General features: G+C 43.0%; 6 non-coding genes across 6 annotated transcripts; all 6 read right to left on the reverse strand.

The window, feature by feature from the left end:
- Positions 1-161: 161 nt before the first annotated feature.
- TRNAS-ACU (transfer RNA serine (anticodon ACU)) lies at positions 162-234 on the reverse strand. Its single transcript has one exon. It is a non-coding gene; the product is annotated as a tRNA-Ser (tRNA).
- A 1,497-nt stretch (positions 235-1,731) lies between these two features.
- TRNAR-CCU (transfer RNA arginine (anticodon CCU)) lies at positions 1,732-1,804 on the reverse strand. The gene has a single exon. It is a non-coding gene; the product is annotated as a tRNA-Arg (tRNA).
- A 4,674-nt stretch (positions 1,805-6,478) lies between these two features.
- TRNAR-CCU (transfer RNA arginine (anticodon CCU)) lies at positions 6,479-6,551 on the reverse strand. Its single transcript has one exon. It is a non-coding gene; the product is annotated as a tRNA-Arg (tRNA).
- Positions 6,552-14,759: 8,208 nt separating this feature from the next.
- On the reverse strand, positions 14,760-14,832 carry TRNAR-CCU (transfer RNA arginine (anticodon CCU)). The gene has a single exon. It is a non-coding gene; the product is annotated as a tRNA-Arg (tRNA).
- Positions 14,833-16,347: 1,515 nt separating this feature from the next.
- TRNAR-CCU (transfer RNA arginine (anticodon CCU)) lies at positions 16,348-16,420 on the reverse strand. The gene has a single exon. It is a non-coding gene; the product is annotated as a tRNA-Arg (tRNA).
- Positions 16,421-17,215: 795 nt separating this feature from the next.
- On the reverse strand, positions 17,216-17,288 carry TRNAR-UCG (transfer RNA arginine (anticodon UCG)). Its single transcript has one exon. It is a non-coding gene; the product is annotated as a tRNA-Arg (tRNA).
- Between the last annotated feature and the right edge of the window lie 1,817 nt (positions 17,289-19,105).

Here is a 19,105-nt window from a genome sequence, read left to right on the forward strand (position 1 = left end):
AAAATCTACTTTGCAGTTTCAGAACACTAACATGACTGTGAAGTGTGCACAAGTAAAATGGGACCGTTTCAAAGTAGCTAATCCCTCATAAACTTCTGAGAGGAAGCATGTAATAAATCTACCTAATTTTCTGGAAAAGACAGAGGGAGGATTTTTGTTATCACCTGAGATGGGACTTGAACCCACAATCCCTGGCTTAGTAGGCCAGTGCCTTATCCATTAGGCCACTGAGGCACACATGCATAGCTCTTTTCTAGAGGCATTATTTAAATGTATTCTATGGTCAGACACCGGTGTGTGCACATAGGGCATTTCTCACTTCTCTCTATAAGTAAACTTCCCATTTTCATCCTCTTCCATCCCCGACTTTAACGCTCTCTTCTATGCTATAATGGAGACTTTGCAATTTTAGCAAGTGGAGAGAAATTGGAGAACCACTTTCGACTCCACACTTCTTCTTCACTTACTTCTTTTCTCAATATACTGGGCTTAGAAAATGGTATCAAGCCATCCTTATCATCAGTAGGACACGGAAAGAGGCACTAAGTCTCCTAACCAAGTTCAACCACACTCTGCAAATTAACCATTGCACTACAAATTAGGCAACGGGGGCATCAGCAAAGGCAGCCAATGTGCCGATCCTTTATACATTTTGTGTAGTACTTTTCTTACTCGGAGGCAAAATCATCACTTTAACTGCCCAAATCATACAGATTTTACACATGTACCACTCTATGCACACATAGGCACATACCTTGCAGTTCTTCTACACACACTTAAGCTAAAAACCCATTCTGTCACGTCAAAATTCTGCAAACCTATTACATATTCAGTGCGTCGGCATAGAAGCACTTTTTAATGCCACTAAAATGCACAAGTAGTTAGACTGAAGATGCAACCTGAATGAGTTTACAGTATGTACGCCACTTTATTAATGATTAGTGATGAGAAAGTGAGGACTACAAGAGTATTGGAAAAGACTTTTTCCACTCTGAATGTAAAGCAGATTGTGTGACCATTGGCCAAAAACGAACACGAAGGGACTCGAACCCTCAATCTTCTGAACCGAAGTCAGACGCCTTATCCATTAGGCCACGCGGTTATCCGTCCACCTGAGATGATTTTTATCATGTAGGTGGTATGCATGGATGGAGAACATATTATTGAAAGGTATTCAGGTTTACATCCCATAGTGTTCTTTCAGCTCTTTTCGCTGGAAGCACTTTTTTGGAAGCTATATATTGAGAATTTTATGAGTACGATATGCTTTTGTTTTCCTTTTCTTATGAGTTTAAAGCTCATTTGTATGCTCTACATAGCTCTGGACGTTTCCAGACGTGGAGTGAAACTGTTTTGAAAGTAGTACAAATTGCTCCTTCCTGCATATGCTAATTTTTCACACTCACATAGGTTGTATAAGTTTCATGAATCCTGGCTTGACCTATTCAAGTAGCTGAAAGCCTGTAACCACCTCTAGAAACAAGATTCACACCAATCCAATTCATATCATTTTTTCCAAAGGAATATGTTCTGGCCGGTCGAAAATGCATCTCACAAAAATAGGCATTTAAAAATCTACTTTGCAGTTTCAGAACACTAACATGACTGTGAAGTGTACACAAGTAAAACGGGACAGTTTCAAAGTAACTAATCCCTCATAAACTTCTGAGAGGAAGCATGTAATAAATCTACCTAATTTTCTGGAAAAGAAAGAGGGAGGAGTTTTGTTATCACCTCAAATGGGACTCGAACCCACAATCACTGGCTTAGGAGGCCAGTGCCTTATCCATTAGGCCATTAAGGCACACATGCCTAGCTCTTTTCTAGAGGCATTATTTAAAAGTATTCTATGGTCAGACACCGGTGTGTGCACACAGGGCATTTCTCACTTCTCTCTATAAGTAAACTTCCCATTTTCATCCTCTTCCATCCCCGACTTTAACGCTCTCTTCTATGCTATAATGGAGACTTTGCAATTTTAGCAAGTGGAGAGAAATTGGAGAACCACTTTCGACTCCACACTTCTTCTTCACTTACTTCTTTTCTCAATATACTGTGCTTAGAAAATGGTATCAAGCCATCCTTATCATCAGTAGGACACGGCAAGAGGCACTAAGTCTCCTAACCAAGTTCAACCACACTCTGCAACTTAACCATTGCACTACAAATTAGGCAACGGGGGCATCAGCAAAGGCAGCCAATGTGCCGATCCTTTATACATTTTGTGTAGTACTTTTCTTACTCGGAGGCAAAATCAGCACTTTAACTGCCCAAATCATACAGATTTTACACATGTAGCACTCTATGCACACATAGGCCAACACCTTGCAGTTCTTCTACACACACTTAAGCTAAAAACCCATTCTGTCACGTCAAAATACTGCAAACCTATTACATATTCAGTGCGTCGGCATAGAAGCACTTTTTAATGCCACTAAAATGCACAAGTAGTTAGACTGAAGAAGCAACCTGAATGAGTTTACAGTATGTACTCCACTTTATTGATGATTAGTAATGAGAAAGTGAGGACTACAAGAGTATTGGAAAATACTTTTTCCACTCTGAATGTAAAGCAGATTGTGTGACCATTGGCCAAAAACGACCACGAAGGGACTCGAACCCTCAATCTTCTAACCCGAAGTCAGACGCCTTATCCATTAGGCCACGCGGTTATCCGTCCACCTGAGATGATTTTTATCATGTAGGTGGTATGCATGGATGGAGAACATATTATTGAAAGGTATTCAGGTTTACATCCCATAGTGTTCTTTCAGCTCTTTTCGCTGGAAGCACTTTTTTGGAATCTATATATTGAGAATTATATGAGTACGATATGCTTTTGTTTTCCTTTTTCCATACAAACCTCTTTCCTCATGAGTTTAAAGCTCATTTGTATGCTCTACATAGCTCTGGACGTTTCCAGACGTGGAGTGAAACTGTTTTGAAAGTAGTACAAATTGCTCCTTCCTGCATATGCTAATTTTTCACACTCACATAGGTTGTATAAGTTTTATGAATCCTGGCTTGACCTATTCAAGTAGCTGAAAGCCTGTCACCACCTCTAGAAACAAGATTCACACCAATCCAATTCATATCATTTTTTCCAAAGGAATATGTTCTGGCCGGTCGAAAATGCATCTCACAAAAATAGGCATTTAAAAATCTACTTTGCAGTTTCAGAACACTAACATGACTGTGAAGTGTACACAAGTAAAATGGGACAGTTTCAAAGTAACTAATCCCTCATAAACTTCTGAGAGGAAGCATGTAATAAATCTACCTAATTTTCTGGAAAAGAAAGAGGGAGGATTTTTATTATCACCTCAGAAGGGACTCGAACCCACAATCCCTGGCTTAGGAGGCCAGTGCCTTATCCATTAGGCCACTGAGGCACACATGCCTAGCTCTTTTCTAGAGGCATTATTTAAATGTATTCTATGGTCAGACACCGGTGTGTGCACACAGGGCATTTCTCACTTCTCTCTATAAGTAAACTTCCCATTTTCATCCTCTTCCATCCCCGACTTTAACGCTCTCTTCTATGCTATAATGGAGACTTTGCAATTTTAGCAAGTGGAGAGAAATTGGAGAACCACTTTCGACTCCACACTTCTTCTTCACTTACTTCTTTTCTCAATATACTGGGCTTAGAAAATGGTATCAAGCCATCCTTATCATCAGTAGGACACGGAAAGAGGCACTAAGTCTCCTAACCAAGTTCAACCACACACTGCATCTTAACCATTGCACTACAAATTAGGCAACGGGGGCATCAGCAAAGGCAGCCAATGTGCCGATCCTTTATACATTTTGTGTAGTACTTTTCTTACTCGGAGGCAAATTCAGCACTTTAACTGCCCAAATCATACAGATTTTACACATGTACCACTCTATGCACACATAGGCACACACCTTGCAGTTCTTCTACACACACTTAAGCTAAAAACCCATTCTGTCACGTCAAAATTATGCAAACCTATTACATATTCAGTGCGTCGGCATAGAAGCACTTTTTAATGCCACTAAAATGCACAAGTAGTTAGACTGAAGATGCAACCTGAATGAGTTTACAGTATGTACGCCACTTTATTAATGATTAGTGATGAGAAAGTGAGGACTACAAGAGTATTGGAAAAGACTTTTTCCACTCTGAATGTAAAGCAGATTGTGTGACCATTGGCCAAAAACGACCACGAAGGGACTCGAACCCTCAATCTTCTGATCCGAAGTCATACGCCTTATCCATTAGGCCACGCGGTTATCCGTCCACCTGAGATGATTTTTATCATGTAGGTGGTATGCATGGATGGAGAACATATTATTGAAAGGTATTCAGGTTTACATCCCATAGTGTTCTTTCAGCTCTTTTCGCTGGAAGCACTTTTTTGGAATCTATATATTGAGAATTTTATGAGTACGATATGCTTTTGTTTTCCTTTTCTCATGAGTTTAAAGCTCATTTGTATGCTCTACATAGCTCTGGACGTTTCCAGACGTGGAGTGAAACTGTTTTGAAAGTAGTACAAATTGCTCCTTCCTGCATATGCTAATTTTTCACACTCACATAGGTTGTATAAGTTTTATGAATCCTGGCTTGACCTATTCAAGTAGCTGAAAGCCTGTCACCACCTCTAGAAACAAGATTCACACCAATCCAATTCATATCATTTTTTCCAAAGGAATATGTTCTGGCCGCTCGAAAATGCATCTCACAAAAATAGGCATTTAAAAATCTACTTTGCAGTTTCAGAACACTAACATGACTGTGAAGTGTACACAAGTAAAATGGGACAGTTTCAAAGTAACTAATCCCTCATAAACTTCTGAGAGGAAGCATGTAATAAATCTACCTAATTTTCTGGAAAAGAAAGAGGGAGGATTTTTATTATCACCTCAGAAGGGACTCGAACCCACAATCCCTGGCTTAGGAGGCCAGTGCCTTATCCATTAGGCCACTGAGGCACACATGCCTAGCTCTTTTCTAGAGGCATTATTTAAATGTATTCTATGGTCAGACACCGGTGTGTGCACACAGGGCATTTCTCACTTCTCTCTATAAGTAAACTTCCCATTTTCATCCTCTTCCATCCCCGACTTTAACGCTCTCTTCTATGCTATAATGGAGACTTTGCAATTTTAGCAAGTGGAGAGAAATTGGAGAACCACTTTCGACTCCACACTTCTTCTTCACTTACTTCTTTTCTCAATATACTGGGCTTAGAAAATGGTATCAAGCCATCCTTATCATCAGTAGGACACGGAAAGAGGCACTAAGTCTCCTAACCAAGTTCAACCACACTCTGCAACGTAACCATTGCACTACAAATTAGGCAACGGGGGCATCAGCAAAGGCAGCCAATGTGCCGATCCTTTATACATTTTGTGTAGTACTTTTCTTACTCGGAGGCAAAATCAGCACTTTAACTGCCCAAATCATACAGATTTTACACATGTAGCACTCTATGCACACATAGGCACACACCTTGCAGTTCTTCTACACACACTTAAGCTAAAAACCCATTCTGTCACGTCAAAATTCTGCAAACCTATTACATATTCAGTGCGTCGGCATAGAAGCACTTTTTAATGCCACTAAAATGCACAAGTAGTTAGACTGAAGATGCAACCTGAATGAGTTTACATTATGTACTCCACTTTATTAATGATTAGTAATGAGAAAGTGAGGACTACAAGAGTATTGGAAAAGACTTTTTCCGCCTCTGAATGTAAAGCAGATTGTGTGACCATTGGCCAAAAACGACCACAAAGGGACTAGAACCCTTAATCTTCTGATCCAAAGTCAGACGCCTTATCCATTAGGCCACGCGGTCATCCATCCACCTGAGATGATTTTTATCATGTAGGTGGTATGCATGGATGGAGAACATATTATTGAAAGGTATTCAGGTTTACATCCCATAGTGTTCTTTCAGCTCTTTTCTCTGGAAGCACTTTTTTGGAATCTATATATTGAGTATTTTATGAGTACGATATGCTTTTGTTTTCCTTTTTGCAGACAAACCTCTTTCCTCATGCGTTTAAAGCTCATTTGCATTCTCTACATAACTCTGGAAGTTTCCAGACGTGGAGTGAAACTGTTTTCAAAGTAGGACAAATTGCTCCTTCCTGCATATGCTAATTTTTCACACTCACATAGGTTGTATAAGTTTTATGAATCCTGGCTTGACCTATTCAAGTAGCTGAAAGCCTGTCACCACCTCTAGAAACAAGATTCACAGAAATCCAATTCAAATAATTTTTTCCAAAGGAATATGTTCTGGCCGGTCGAAAATGCATCTCACAAAAATAGGCATTTAAAAATATACTTTGCAGTTTCAGAACACTAACATGACTGTGAAGTGTACACAAGTAAAATGGGTCCGTTTCAAAGTAACTAATCCCTCATAAACTTCTGAGAGGAAGCATGTAATAAATCTCCCTAATTTTCTGGAAAAGATAGAGGGAGGATTTTAGTTATCACCTCAGATGGGACTCGAACCCACAATCCCTGGCTTAGGAGGCCAGTGCCTTATCCATTAGGCCACTGAGGCACACATGCATAGCTCTTTTCTAGAGACATTATTTAAATGTATTCTATGGTCAGACACCGGTGTGTGCACACAGGGCATTTCTCACTTCTCTCTATAAGTAAACTTCCCATTTTCATCCTCTTCCATCCCCGACTTTAACGCTCTCTTCTATGCTATAATGGAGACTTTGCAATTTTAGCAAGTGGAGAGAAATTGGAGAACCACTTTCGACTCCACACTTCTTCTTTACTTACTTCTTTTCTCAATATACTGGGCTTAGAAAATGGTATCAAGCCATCCTTATCATCAGCAGGACACGGAAAGAGGCACCAAGTCTCCTAGCCAAGTTCAACCACACTCTGCAACTTAACCATTGCACTACAAATTAGGCAACGGGGGCATCAGCAAAGGCAGCCAATGTGCCGATCCTTTATACATTTTGTGTAGCACTTTTCTTACTCGGAGGCAAAATCAGCACTTTAACTGCCCAAATCATACAGACTTTACACATGTAGCACTCTATGCACACATAGGCACACACCTTGCAGTTCTTCTACACACACTTAAGCTAAAAACCCATTCTGTCACGTCAAAATTCTGCAAACCTATTACATATTCAGTGCGTCGGCATAGAAGCACTTTTTAATGCCACTAAAATGCACAAGTAGTTAGACTGAAGATGCAACCTGAATGAGTTTACAGTATGCACTCCACTTTATTAATGATTAGTAATGAGAAAGTGAGGACTACAAGAGTATTGGAAAATACTTTTTCCACTCTGAATGTAAAGCAGATTGTGTTACCATTGGCCAAAACGGCCACAAAGGGACTCGAACCCTCAATCTTCTGATCCGAAATCATACGCCTTATCCATTAGGCCACGCGGTCATCCATTCACCTGAGATGATTTTTATCATGTAGGTGGTATGCATGGATGGAGAACATATTATTGAAAGGTATTCAGGTTTACATCCCATAGTATTCTTTCAGCTCTTTTCGCTGGAAGCACTTTTTTGGAATCTATATATTGAGAATTTTATGAGTACGATATGCTTTTGTTTTCCTTTTTGCATACAAACCTCTTTCCTCATGAGTTTAAAGCTCATTTGTATGCTCTACATAGCTCTGGTCGTTTCCAGACGTGGAGTGAAACTGTTTTGAAAGTAGTACAAATTGCTCCTTCCTGCATATGCTAATTTTTCACACTCACATAGGTTGTATAAGTTTTATGAATCCTGGCTTGACCTATTCAAGTAGCTGAAAGCCTGTCACCACCTCTAGAAACAAGATTCACACCAATCCAATTCAAATCAATTTTTTCCAAAGGAATATGTTCTGGCTGGTCGAAAATGCATCTCACAAAAATAGGCATTTAAAAACTGTACTTTGCAGTTTCAGAACACTAACATGACTGTGAAGTGTACACAAGTAAAATGGGACAGTTTCAAAGTTCCCGCTCGTGGTGGAAGACTGACCTTTTGCACGGGGAAACAGCGTTTTGAGGACTGCGAGGCCCAGCAGCCCTCTGCTTCCTGCTGCTGCTGCCTGCCTCTTCCTCCGGACCCGCCCCTGGACATTGCTTTAAAGCTCGCGGCCCCCGCTTCGCGGGTGCCGCTCGTGGTGGAAGACTGACCTTTTGCACGGGGAAACAGCGTTTTGAGGACTGCGAGGCCCAGCAGCCCTCTGCTTCCTGCTGCTGCTGCCTGCCTCTTCCTCCGGACCCGCCCCTGGACACCTGGACATTGCTTTAAAGCTCGCGGCCCCCGCTTCGCGGGTGCCGCTCGTGGTGGAAGACTGACCTTTTGCACGGGGAAACAGCGTTTTGAGGACTGCGAGGCCCAGCAGCCCTCTGCTTCCTGCTGCTGCTGCCTGCCTCTTCCTCCGGACCCGCCCCTGGACACCTGGACATTGCTTTAAAGCTCGCGGCCCCCGCTTCGCGGGTGCCGCTCGTGGTGGAAGACTGACCTTTTGCACGGGGAAACAGCGTTTTGAGGACTGCGAGGCCCAGCAGCCCTCTGCTTCCTGCTGCTGCTGCCTGCCTCTTCCTCCGGACCCGCCCCTGGACACCTGGACATTGCTTTAAAGCTCGCGGCCCCCGCTTCGCGGGTGCCGCTCATGGTGGAAGACTGACCTTTTGCACGGGGAAACAGCGTTTTGAGGACTGCGAGGCCCAGCAGCCCTCTGCTTCCTGCTGCTGCTGCCTGCCTCTTCCTCCGGACCCGCCCCTGGACACCTGGACATTGCTTTAAAGCTCGCGGCCCCCGCTTCGCGGGTGCCGCTCATGGTGGAAGACTGACCTTTTGCACGGGGAAACAGCGTTTTGAGGACTGCGAGGCCCAGCAGCCCTCTGCTTCCTGCTGCTGCTGCCTGCCTCTTCCTCCGGACCCGCCCCTTGACGTCACAATATTTTCCAGCACACACTGATCCGCAGCGCGGATCGCAGCGCGGGCGAAGCCCGGGACAAGGGCGGGCCCTCTTAGGCCCTCAGAGTCCGAGTGAGGCCGGGCTGGGCCCGGCTATTGATCAGTTGGTTAAGGTACCACTTGTATTTGTGTGCGCTTATTGCGTAATTACCAAAAAGGCTATTATGGCTGATACCCCTAGTAGTACCAACGAGGAGAAGTCGAAAGTTATGCTAGCTGGCCCTCTGGACACTTATTTTAAAAAGGCGCTAAGAGTGGATGATTTAGTTAATTGTTTGGACAAAAGGAGATCAGAGCGTCGTCGCTCAATAGAAAGCTTGAAGCTTAGGTCTTCTGATAATTTGTTGCTGCAGGTTCCTTCCCGGTCAAGGGATAGTGGTGGTGCTGTGGTTGATTCTCCTACACCACCGCGCGATCTCTGTTTGCAAAAGGAATCTGCTCTTATTTCAGCTTCATCACCCTTAGAGTTGCCCTTACAAGAGAAACTTGTTAGCGTTCATCCCGACCCCCCTACAGATGTAACTAGAAGTGTGCAAGCACTTGGTAAACAGGTTAAGAAGGTCACTAAGCCATTCAAAGTGGCAAAGTCATTTGGGCCTCCCCCCATTAAAAGAAGATGCAAGAAAGGGGGAGTCTCAGTTAAACCTAAGTACAACTGTTCTGAGTTTGGGAAGCACGAACTGAAAGGTTTAAACTTATCTAAAGGGCCAGGAGTCGAACCAACAACTACTCCTAACCCTGCTCCTCCATTGACTCCTGATGTTTTAGAACCTGATTTGCCTTCCTTAAATCCAGGCTTTACCCCTGTCGTACCTTTGTTATCTCCCTCCCCCCCTCCCTCTCCTTCGGTTGTTCGCCAGGATGCCCTGGTCCAGGTGATTAAGTCTCTTATTTCACCACTAATTGAAGGTTTATTAAGAGTGGAGAAAAAACTCATGGACCTGGAAGCGATAATAAGCATAAAAACCATTCCAACAACAGGGCAGGGGAAGGCGGGTTTCGATAGTGTTACCGAAGTTATAGCGGCGGAACCTATTCGCCTCAATCACCTCCCCACTCTACCCCAGGATACGGGTGAGCCGTCTAATTTGTTGGCGGTATCTCAGTCTGTGCCTGTGTCTCTCCCGATGTACAAACGAGACGATAAGGAGGGTGGGGGGATTAACCTTGTCCCAATCACTCTGCGGGATAGCAGGGAAGGCCCTAGTAATGGTTTGCTTGCCCCCAAGTACGTGCCACAAGTTGATCTGCCCCCCGAATCTGTACCCCTGGTGGTTGTTCTGACGGGGGTTCCGCCTTTACTAGTTGATAAAAGAGAAGGGTTCAGTGAGTTAAAAAACAAAACCATGTTCTGGCTCAATAGTTATAGACCTATCGAGGAGAAATTTAATGGTGAGATTTTACATGTGAGACGTCTCCCTTGGGTGGGCGGTACGACGAAAAACATTGCGGGTGACATCGTGGTAGTAAATTTCAGAGACCCTCGTGTAGTTAAGTATATTTTGGAGTGGCCTCTTGAAATAGGTAGTATTGGCATTGTTCCCCGTGCACTAACCTATTTTTACCCTAGATCATCGGTGTTTCCCCCTTCTGTCCCATCTCAGCATCCCTCCCTATTGCCCATTCCACCAGACACATATAGGCCGAACTACTTATCGGGCCCTTCAAACACCCAACAAATCACTGATCCTTTTGGGTGGCATCACATCCCTCCTAGTTTTAATAGGATCTCTAACAGAGGAGGTGTGAGAGTGAAGCCTTCTAACCCTTTAGTGTTGTCAAACAGGTTTGAAACCTTCTCTAGTCTGGCTGAATGTGATTGAAGATTAAAGCCCCATTGGGGCGGTGGGTGTCCAATAGGATTATCTTGCCTTAAGAACGTTGTTTGTGAGAGGAGTAAGGAAGCCCACGGAGCTGTTCCTGTTACTACAGGACTTACAATTATAAGTGGATTTGCTAGTGGTGGGAACGTATCCACCCCTCTCTCTACCCCCTTGGTTAACAGTACTGTAATCCCCTTGACGATAGACCACCTAGTCCAACCAGAACCCATAGGTATTCAAACCATGCTGGTCATGGATAGGCCTGCAGTATCCCCGTCAGATTTAAAATTGAAAGATAACGAAGGCCTACACCTAGTTTCTTGGAATGTGGCGGGTCTACAAAGAAAGTTGGTGTTGCCTGAATGGAATGTTTTCATCGAGCAATTCGATGTATGTATATTTCAGGAAACATGGAGTGTCCATCCTTTATACAAATCGGGTTACACCACTTTTTTTATACCAGCTCTGAGTAAGGGCAGGGGTAGACCAGCTGGGGGGTTGCATGTATGGATCAAGATCGCTCTGAACCTTAAAATATCCACCCATGTCTCTGGATGTTGTGACATCCAACATATCTCTTTTGAGGGGGGAACTTGTAGGATTGACCTATTTAATGTCTATGAAAGAGGTACCATAGGGGACATAAATTCAAGTACCTTATCCATTTTAGATCAGGCATTAGCAACTTGCCCCCCCACCTCTAAAATCATAGTGGGAGGGGATTTTAATTGTACATTCGAACCACTAGATGGTGACGATCCCTTGGGTATAGAGGAAGTGGATTCCAGATGGGGTATCCCGACCCTGTCTCTGCCCACAATCAAGAAATGGTCACCAAGGGTTATACAGATTAATTCCCTCACTGTAGAACATAACCTCAGGGCTCTTAATGGTAGGACCCCTTCCGACCCTGACGGGGCAATGACCTTTAATAGGTTAAGTAGCCCGTCAAGAATCGATTACATCTTATTAGACGTGGAACTATTGTGTGACCTAGTAGATATGGTGGTGACTCCTTCACAGGATAGTGACCATAACCCCCTATGCATGTCGATAAGATGGGGGAGGCGGAACACCATAGAGAGGATATCGCACCCGAAGTCTACTAAGGAGGTGATACCTTTCCAAGGGAATCGAAGACTCAAGTGGGAGAAGGTTCAGTCGCAGACTCATAATTTGATAAAAATCAGGACGTTTGTTGAAGATCTGAGTATAGAAATGGGAGTGTTTGATCCGGACCTAGCGCCTGCACAGGGCATACTTTTTTCCCAGGCGTATAATAGTTTAACGGAGAAACTTGGGGAATTCTTTCTCCTAAAAGGTAATAATAAGGTCAAGAGTGGTGGCAGGGTTAACAAAAAAATTATATCGAATAGTCCCTGGTACACGGCGAACTGTAAAACTTCAAGAAATGAGATCAGAATTGCCTTGCGTGAAAAGAACCAACTCCGGGTTAGTGTAGCCAGGAAAGATTACGCTAGGGCCTTGGAGCAAGCAAAACGTGTATGGGAAGAACAACACTGGCAAGACCTCAAGACAGCTTCCATAGGAAAGAATTCCTCGCTGTTTTGGGACCTGATCAACAAAGCCAGGTTGAACAGCTCTCGCCCTCTAGATAACCATATAACAGGTCAGCAATGGCACTCCCATTTTTCTTCAATTTATGGTGGGCCAGAAAATTCCAATATCCCTATTGGTTATGCCCCTAGTATTCACCCCAAGCTCCCGGTCAGGGAACCCTTTTCGACAGTTGAGGTGTTGTTAGCTATTAGTCACCTTACTCCTAAGAAAGCAGCAGGCCCAGATGGGATACCTGGTGATCTCCTCATGGAGGCCCCTGAGTTATGGGCTAACCTCATCGCAAAAATAATGAATCTCATCTCCCATGGCTACCCAGTCCCAGCTTCGTGGAAGGGAGCGGAGGTAATCACTGTCTTTAAGAAGGGTGACAGAGATGACCCTGCCAACTATAGACCAATCAGTTTGATTGACGTGCTACAGAAGGTGGTTGGCAGGGTAATTATATCTAGGGTCGGCACCTGGATGGAAGAATTGCATGTGTTGTCACACCTCCAAGCAGGGTTCAGGCAAAAGGTGGGCACGATGGACCAGGTCTTTCGCTTTTCCGCGATCTATTGGAAGTCGGTTACCATCAATAAAGGTAGTTTATACCTGGCTTTCATAGATCTTCGGATGGCCTTTGACCTGGTACCACGTGAGAGGCTGTGGGAGGTTTTGAAGAATATGGGATTTCCTGGCCCCCTCCTAAGTTTAATTGTGCATCTTCATGAAGGGAATTATGCCAGGATTAGGTGGGGTACCCAAGGGGAACTAACCGAAAAGATCCCCGTGAAGAGGGGTGTACGCCAGGGATGTGTCATGGCTCCCACTCTGTTCTCTCTTTTTGTGAATGGAGTGGTGGATTATTTAAGAGAAGAACCGGCTGATGCCCCATCCCTGGCAGGAGTTAAAATCCCCACACTCCTCTTCGCCGACGACACTATTTTAATTTCTAAGTCGCCGTCTGGCTTACAAAAGCTCCTGAACCGATTTAGCGCATTTTGCCTTGATAGAGGTCTTACCATCAATACTCTAAAAACTAAGCTCATGGCTCTAGCACCTTCACCTAGATTTAGAAATAATCTCTTACTTAATGGAGAGCCCTTGGAGCAGGTAGAATCATATGATTATCTGGGCATCAGGGTTAATAGTCGCATGAGCTGGAAGGATCACCTGGCTAAAATGGTGTTAAATTATAAAAGAACATCTGGGGCGGTTATGAGTGAATATCGTAAATCTAAAAGCAAGCCCCTCTCACCGCTCCTAACAATTTACGAAGGCCAAGTTCTCCCGTCCGCTTTATATGGCTCAGAACTGTGGGGGTTCGAAAACACTGTAGAGCTGGACAGGGCTGAAAACAAGTTTCTGAGAGACGCAGTAGCCCTTCCAGTCTCCACTCCCCTATTTCCTCTAAGGGCTGACATGGGCAGGCGCCCCCTTAAGGATATAGTGCGCTTACGCCCATTACTTTTCTGGGTTCGTCTGCGCAGGACAAGGGAGCTCCTGGATTATGCTGCCGCCCTAGATGAATTAATTCAGCTAAACACCAATAATAGGGTTAAGTGGCTGAGCAACTTGAAGCGGTTGGTGGTGCTCCTGGGTTTGAGCGACTCATGGGCAAACCAATCACCTCCGCCTAAGATGGTGATTAAAAAGCTCTACTGGAATCTAGTTCAGCGGGAAACACTTTCTAGTAGTTCTGTGGGCTCACTTACTGAGCGCTTTTTGTCCTTTAAGTGGTCATGGCGCTTCGAACCCTTTTTGGATTACATCGAGCAGCCCCTAGATCGATCTCTTTACCTGAAGGTTAGACTCGGGATCCTCCCAGTAAATGCTTATATCTCGGGGTGGAAAAATAATGTCGGCAAAAGGAGCTCATGTCCTGGCTGTGCAGCCCCTACTGAGTCAGTGGCACATTTCTTTTTTGCTTGCCCGGCATATAGGGTTGCTAGGAGGATCTGGCTAAAACCACTATGTAAGAATATGGGTGTTAGATGCCATGCATTGGCTTTGCGGATACTTACCACCGATACCTCTTCAATTACTATGGTTTGTGGAGTTGCAACATTTTTGGGCTCTGCTTGGCGCTCCCGCATGAGGTGTTACAAAACCCATTCTGAATCATTTATTAGTTCTGAAGCACTTGTTAGTTAAGAGTACTTGGTTAGGATGCTCATCATCCTGTCTTGTGACTGTACTTATTTTTAATGGTCTAATGCCAACTGTGTTTTATGAACCCTTGTTTTGAAATTTTTTAATTGTATTATGTTACTAATTGCTCTTTTATGATGAATTTCATCGAATAAAGAATTTGACAAAATGGGACCGTTTCAAAGTACCTAATCCCTCATAAACTTCTGAGAGGAAGCATGTAAAAAATCTACCTAATTTTCTGGAAAAGATAGAGGGAGGATTTTTGTTATCACCTCAGATGGGACTCGAACCCACAATCCCTGGCTTAGGAGGCCAGTGCCTTATCCATTAGGCCACTGAGGCACACATGCATAGCTCTTTTCTAGAGACATTATTTAAATGTATTCTATGGTCAGACACCGGTGTGTGCACACAGGGCATTTCTCACTTCTCTCTATAAGTAAACTTCCCATTTTCATCCTCTTCCATCCCCGACTTTAACGCTCTCTTCTATGCTATAATGGAGACTTTGCAATTTTAGCAAGTGGAGAGAAATTGGAGAACCACTTTCGACTCCACACTTCTTCTTTACTTACTTCTTTTCTCAATATACTGGGCTTAGAAAATGGTATCAAGCCATCCTTATCATCAGCAGGACACGGAAAGAGGCACCAAGTCTCCTAGCCAAGTTCAACCACACTCTGCAACTTAACCATTGCACTACAAATTAGGCAACGGGGGCATCAGCAAAGGCAGCCAATGTGCCGATCCTTTATACATTTTGTGTAGCACTTTTCTTACTCGGAGGCAAAATCAGCACTTTAACTGCCCAAATCATACAGACTTTACACATGTAGCACTCTATGCACACATAGGCACACACCTTGCAGTTCTTCTACACACACTTAAGCTAAAAACCCATTCTGTCACGTCAAAATTCTGCAAACCTATTACATATTCAGTGCGTCGGCATAGAAGCACTTTTTAATGCCACTAAAATGCACAAGTAGTTAGACTGAAGATGCAACCTGAATGAGTTTACAGTATGCACTCCACTTTATTAATGATTAGTAATGAGAAAGTGAGGACTACAAGAGTATTGGAAAATACTTTTTCCACTCTGAATGTAAAGCAGATTGTGTTACCATTGGCCAAAACGGCCACAAAGGGACTCGAACCCTCAATCTTCTGATCCGAAATCATACGCCTTATCCATTAGGCCACGCGGTCCTCCGTTCACCTGAGATGATTTTTATCATGTAGGTGGTATGCATGGATGGAGAACATATTATTGAAAGGTATTCAGGTTTACATCCCATAGTATTCTTTCAGCTCTTTTCGCTGGAAGCACTTTTTTGGAATCTATATATTGAGAATTTTATGAGTACGATATGCTTTTGTTTTCCTTTTTGCATACAAACCTCTTTCCTCATGAGTTTAAAGCTCATTTGTATGCTCTACATAGCTCTGGTCGTTTCCAGACGTGGAGTGAAACTGTTTTGAAAGTAGTACAAATTGCTCCTTCCTGCATATGCTAATTTTTCACACTCACATAGGTTGTATAAGTTTTATGAATCCTGGCTTGACCTATTCAAGTAGCTGAAAGCCTGTCACCACCTCTAGAAACAAGATTCACACCAATCCAATTCAAATCAATTTTTTCCAAAGGAATATGTTCTGGCCGGTCGAAAATGCATCTCACAAAAATAGGCATTTAAAAATCTACTTTGCAGTTTCAGAACACTAACATGACTGTGAAGTGTACACAAGTAAAACGGGACAGTTTCAAAGTACCTAATCCCTCATAAACTTCTGAGAGGAAGCATGTAATAAATCTACCTAATTTTCTGGAAAAGATAGAGGGAGGATTTTTGTTATCACCTCAGATGGGACTCGAACCCACAATCCCTGGCTTAGGAGGCCAGTGCCTTATCCATTAGGCCACTGAGGCACACATGCATAGTTCTTTTCTAGAGGCATTATTTAAATGTATTCTATGGTCAGACACCGGTGTGTGCACACAGGGCATTTCTCACTTCTCTCTATAAGTAAACTTCCCATTTTCATCCTCTTCCATCCCCGACTTTAACGCTCTCTTCTATGCTATAATGGAGACTTTGCAATTTTAGCAAGTGGAGAGAAATTGGAGAACCACTTTCGACTCCACACTTCTTCTTCACTTACTTCTTTTCTCAATATACTGGGCTTAGAAAATGGTATCAAGCCATCCTTATCATCAGTAGGACACGGAAAGAGGCACTAAGTCTCCTAACCAAGTTCAACCACACTCTGCAACTTAACCATTGCACTACAAATTAGGCAACGGGGGCATCAGCAAAGGCAGCCAATGTGCCGATCCTTTATACATTTTGTGTAGTACTTTTCTTACTCGGAGGCAAAATCAGCACTTTAACTGCCCAAATCATACAGATTTTACACATGTAGCACTCTATGCACACATAGGCACACACCTTGCAGTTCTTCTACACACACTTAAGCTAAAAACCCATTCTGCCACGTCAAAATTCTGCAAACCTATTACATATTCAGTGCGTCGGCATAGAAGCACTTTTTAATGCCACTAAAACGCACAAGTAGTTAGACTGAAGATGCAACCTGAATGAGTTTACAGTATGTACTCCACTTTATTAATGATTAGTAATGAGAAAGTGAGGACTACAAGAGTATTGGAAAAGACTTTTTCCACTCTGAATGTAAAGCAGATTGTGTGACCATTGGCCAGAAACGACCACGAAGGGACTCGAACCCTCAACCTTCTGATCCGAAGTCAGACGCCTTATCCATTAGGCCATGCGGTCATGCGTCCACCAGAGATGATTTTTATCATGTAGGTGGTATGCATGGATGGAGAACATATTATTGAAAGGTATTCAGGTTTACATCCCATAGTGTTCTTTCAGCTCTTTTCGCTGGAAGCACTTTTTTGGAATCTATATATTGAGAATTTTATGAGTACGATATGCTTTTGTTTTCCTTTTTCCATACAAACCTCTTTCCTCATGAGTTTAAAGCTCATTTGTATGCTCTACATAGCTCTGGACGTTTCCAGACGTGGAGTGAAACTGTTTTGAAAGTAGTACAAATTGCTCCTTCCTGCATATGCTAATTTTTCACACTCACATAGGTTGTATAAGTTTTATGAATCCTGGCTTGACCTATTCAAGTAGCTGAAAGCCTGTCACCACCTCTAGAAACAAGATTCACACCAATCCAATTCATATCATTTTTTCCAAAGGAATATGTTCTGGCCGGTCGAAAATGCATCTCACAAAAATAGGCATTTAAAAACTGTACTTTGCAGTTTCAGAACACTAACATGACTGTGAAGTGTACACAAGTAAAATGGGACCGTTTCAAAGTACCTAATCCCTCATAAACTTCTGAGAGGAAGCATGTAAAAAATCTACCTAATTTTCTGGAAAAGAAAGAGGAAGGATTTTTGTTATCCCTTCAGATGGGACTTGAACCCACAATCCCTGGCTTAGGAGGCCAGTGCCTTATCCATTAGGCCACTGAGGCACACATGCATAGCTCTTTTCTAGAGGCATTATTTAAATGTATTCTATGGTCAGACACCGGTGTGTGCACACAGGGCATTTCTCACTTCTCTCTATAAGTAAACTTCCCATTTTCATCCTCTTCCATCCCCGACTTTAACGCTCTCTTCTATGCTATAATGGAGACTTTGCAATTTTAGCAAGTGGAGAGAAATTGGAGAACCACTTTCGACTCCACACTTCTTCTTCACTTACTTCTTTTCTCAATATACTGGGCTTAGAAAATGGTATCAAGCCATCCTTATCATCAGTAGGACACGGAAAGAGGCACTAAGTCTCCTAACCAAGTTGCTCACACTCTGCAACTTAACCATTGCACTACAAATTAGGCAACGGGGGCATCAGCAAAGGCAGCCAATGTGCCGATCCTTTATACATTTTGTGTAGTACTTTTCTTACTCGGAGGCAAAATCAGCACTTTAACTGCCCAAATCATACAGATTTTACACATGTAGCACTCTATGCACACATAGGCACACACCTTGCAGTTCTTCTACACACACTTAAGCTAAAAACCCATTCTGTCACGTCAAAATTCTGCAAACCTATTACATATTCAGTGCGTCGGCATAGAAGCACTTTTTAATGCCACTAAAATGCACAAGTAGTTAGACTGAAGATGCAACCTGAATGAGTTTACAGTATGTACTCCACTTTATTAATGATTAGTAATGAGAAAGTGAGGATTACAAGAGTATTGGAAAAGACTTTTTCCACTCTGAATGTAAAGCAGATTGTGTGACCATTGGCCAAATACGACCACGAAGGGACTCGAACCCTCAATCTTCTGATCCAAAGTCAGACGCCTTATCCATTAGGCCACGCGGTCATCCGTCCACCTGAGATGATTTTTATCATGTAGGTGGTATGCATGGATGGAGAACATATTATTGAAAGGTATTCAGGTTTACATCCCATAGTGTTCTTTTAGCTCTTTTCGCTGGAAGCACTTTTTTGGAATCTATATATTGAGAATTTTATGAGTACGATATGCTTTTGTTTTCCTTTTTCCATACAAACCTCTTTCCTCATGAGTTTAAAGCTCATTTGTATGCTCT

Source organism: Triturus cristatus, chromosome 4_1 (genome assembly GCF_964204655.1).
Source record: "Triturus cristatus chromosome 4_1, aTriCri1.1, whole genome shotgun sequence".
NCBI classification, from domain to species: domain Eukaryota; kingdom Metazoa; phylum Chordata; class Amphibia; order Caudata; family Salamandridae; genus Triturus; species Triturus cristatus.